Here is a 4,002-nt window from a genome sequence, read left to right as displayed (position 1 = left end):
GGTTATTTTAAGCCTGCTTACAGAACCGAAACATGGAAACAGCCTACTCTTAAAGGAATCCCTTTAATCTGTCAGAAAATAAGACCAGAAGTCTTGGCCTAGTCCAGAGCATTTGCATTTTAATAGGTGAATCAGGAATCCTAATCTTTCAGGACTGTGGTTACACTGTACTGTGACCAGTGTATTTCTAATGGATAAAGGAAGTTACTAGGGGGAGTTAGCATAGCCATCCATGAACCGTCAGGCCTAAAATCTCAGCAGTCAGACACTGAGGCAGGAGAGTCCACCTGACAGATTTTGGTGCCAGCCTAGTATACATAATAAGACTCTGTCTCAAACAGACAAACAAAACCCACAAACAGTAAAACAGGCTGTGAAGCAACTCCTCAGAAAATGCTTGCCTGGCAAGCATGAGGACATGTGTCTGACCTCCAGCACCTATGTACAAACTGTGACCCAAAGCACCCTCCCTAACTCCAGTGCTAGAGAGAGAAACACCAAGATCCCTGGGACTCGCTGGCCAGGTGCATAAATGAGTCAGTGGGTCAGTAAGAGATTCAGTCTCAAACAAATAAAGGAATATGTGAAGGAAGACACTGAATATTAACCTCTGGCCTCCAGATGCACACACACACATCTACACTTACACATAAGTACAGATACATATAGCAACATAAAAAGAGGCGCAGCACAGCACTAACAACAAAACCCAAGAAAGGGTAGATGTGAAGAATATGCAGAAAGCCTTGAGGAGTGAGTGAGTGAGTGTGTGTGTGTGTGTGTGTGTGTGTGTGTGTGTGTGTGTGTGTGTGTTCGAGAGAGTATGTGAGTGATTGTGGGTGTGAGTGTGTATATGTGTATGTGTGTGACTGTGTCTGTGAGTTTGTGTGTGAGTGATTATATGTGACTGTGTGTGTGTGTGTGTGTGACTGTGTGAGTGGATATGTGTGTGTGAGTGTGTGTGTGTGTGTGTGTGTGTGTGTGTGTGTGTGTGTTAGGGATTGTTTGTCTTATTAGCAAGTATAAGGAAGATATTTGTGAAAACAGAAGGCCACAGAGCACACTTTGACACTTAAGATACCTAGAAGTTTTGCTAATAACCTCCATTTCCAGACACCTTTTTTAAATGCCCAGTTGCATTATACAATTCTATAATTTATTTGTCTTGACTTTGACATATAAGTGCAGGAGCATTTTGCTTTTTAGCCTTCTCATGTATATCTGAATTTACAGGAAGTAAGCTGCCAAGAGTACTGGGGGCACGGAAGAGTGCTCCTTCCCTGCCCTGCACACTGTCCATCAATCTCCATGTTTCTGAGTCAGAGCAACCGCTACCATGGTCAGCTATAGCTCATGGTCCCTCTTTCTTATTATAAAGTTTTCCCATTTTATTACTTCCTCATATTAGAGTTCTGAGTTGTTGTGATTTTATATACTTTTTATTGAAAATAGATTCTTCTCTCATACAATACATTGCGACCACAGTTTCTTTTCCCTCCACTCTTCCCAGCTCCACCTTCCCTAGATGCCCTCCCACTCCATTTCCCTTCAGAAAGAAAGCAGGCCTCCAAGAAAAGACAATAAAATAAGATGCAATGGGACAAGGCAAACACCCTCATAGCGAGGCTAGACAAGGCACATGTAGGCAGCACACAAAGAAAGATCCAACTTTAGGACCCTGAAATTTATTTAATTTAGGGGTCTCCTCCTAAAAATTAACAGAAAGTAATGAATACAATATTAAGTATTTCAATGACTACTTCTTTGGAACTAGAAAATAAATCTCAATGCTTTACCAACAAACTGGACAACACGTGTATTAGGAAATCAAGAAAAAAAAATGAGTTGCTAATATGCACTCTTCCATAGAATTTTTTTTTCCACAAGTTTTTACTTCATATTATTTGATCTTCTCTTTATTGGAGAATAATTTTCTAATATCACTTTAGCAGGGAATCTACAAGTATAATTCATTCCTCTATCATCATTGATCAGTGTTTATTTTCTATTATTGCAGCTGGAGTGCATGGCAGATGCAATTTCAACATGTGATATTATTGTTTGTAGAGCTGCGGGCTTATGCTCACACACGCAGGCGTTCTAATGTGTCTGGTGCTTGAATCCCATCATGAAAGCTAAAATCATTGCAATGCATTTACAATTTTCTACTCTGTATGATTGAATAAGTTCTTTATGTGGGGGGTGGGGCTCATAGTTTCATCAGGCATGGAAACAACTCAAATCTTCTGCTAATGAAACTAGACATATCTGAAGCTTACATTTCTAAAAAAGATTAGCTTCTCAGACCATATATTTCATTCTTGTCTTTCCATTCTGCCCACAGATTGCCACTCCCTGTACTGGCAGATGCATTACTCTGCAGAATGTTGGTTGGCCTTCCATCTCTGAGCAGTGAGGGCAGGAAAACCACCTTGGGAGGAAGGTCTCACACCTACACTAGGAAGGACTAGAATAGACCACTACACATGAAAGCTACTTAACTGATCTATTACACAAATAAAGATCTAAGTAGCTCCTTGGCCAGTGTTCTTACATGAAGCTCAACACAACCCTCAGCTACTCTCCCATCAGCAAAAGGAAAGAAACTATGGTCTAGGGGAGTCTGAATGGGAAAGACAGTGCTTTTGGACAATTATAGCCAAGATACCAAGAAGAGCTATTGGAAAGGCTGGATCCACAGCCTGTGGTACCGAGGAGAGATTCTTTAATCAGCAGGGCCAAGTGGGACATCAGAGAGCTTTGGAAGAATGCTCTTGAAGGGGATATTGAGTGCCAGGTCCTTGCTTTTCCCTTTTATTTGCTTCCTAGCTATCATGAGGCCAGCAGCTTCCCCTGGTCGATGTGCCTGGTCCATGTGTTCTTCCTTTTCACAGGCCCAAAGGCAACAGAACCAACTGACTAAAATGTCATAAACTGTAAGTAAAGTAAAAGCTTCATATTTTTCAGTTATGAGTACCCAGGAACAGAAAGGTTACTAGGAAAAGGTCTTAATTTTGTAAATTATATAAATATATAAGTATTATAAATAAATATATAGTTACATATATTTATAAAATATAAATATAATTTATATTTATACTTTCTATCAATTATTTATATATACAATATATAAATTAATATATAGTTGATTTTAAATTAAATTTATAAAATATAAATATATAAAAATGTATTAACATTATTCAGAGTCTTTGTGAGGCTGAGTAGACAGAGCCTGACTTTCATTAACCTTATCATCATTATCTACTAGTTTGTGTATAATCTATATATGCCATAGAAGAGCGGCAACAGGTATTAATGAATGGACAAGAACCAACAGGGCCTAATAGGGCTGGAAATCACTGGTCTAGGTGTCGAGGAAGAGAAACAAGCCCAAAAAGGAGAAACAGGATTGTGAACACAGCCTGCCTGACTGGCCCTCCAAGACTGTTAATCCTAACAGACGGTAGAGGTTCCAGAAGACAGTTAAGTAAGGATCTGGTCCCGGATTAAAACTTGAGGTCTGACAGGTGATTGGAATAATGTGATGGTAACTGTTAGAAAGAGGCACATTGTCAGAATAGTCAGGAACACTCTCTGGCAAGAATTTAATCCAGTTTCTCATAAGGAAGAACTTGGATTGTTTTTTAAAAGATAACATATGCTCATTTTCGTGGGTGACAAAATAAAAATAATTCTACAATTATTATGGTTTGTTTACTTGATCAGTTAATAGGTTATTATTTTACCTTTTATTTTTAATTGTAATTTCTATCTGGTGACTCAAATTATCTTGATAAACCTATGATGGAGCTTTCAAATTGTTCAATAAATAGAAGAAAGAATAAGCCAACACAGAGCCCACCATGAAAAGGCTCCAAACACAGAGTGGTATTCTTTATCATAGCTAATAAAAGTCTTTATTATATTGCATATTATTATTATGCAAAAAATAATGTAGAGAATCCTCTATTTACATGACCCAAAGGCCAACATTAGAAGAAA

This window comes from Mus pahari, chromosome 5 (assembly GCF_900095145.1).
Source record: "Mus pahari chromosome 5, PAHARI_EIJ_v1.1, whole genome shotgun sequence".
Lineage (NCBI taxonomy): Eukaryota > Metazoa > Chordata > Mammalia > Rodentia > Muridae > Mus > Mus pahari.
Note: the sequence above shows the minus strand (reverse complement) of the source record.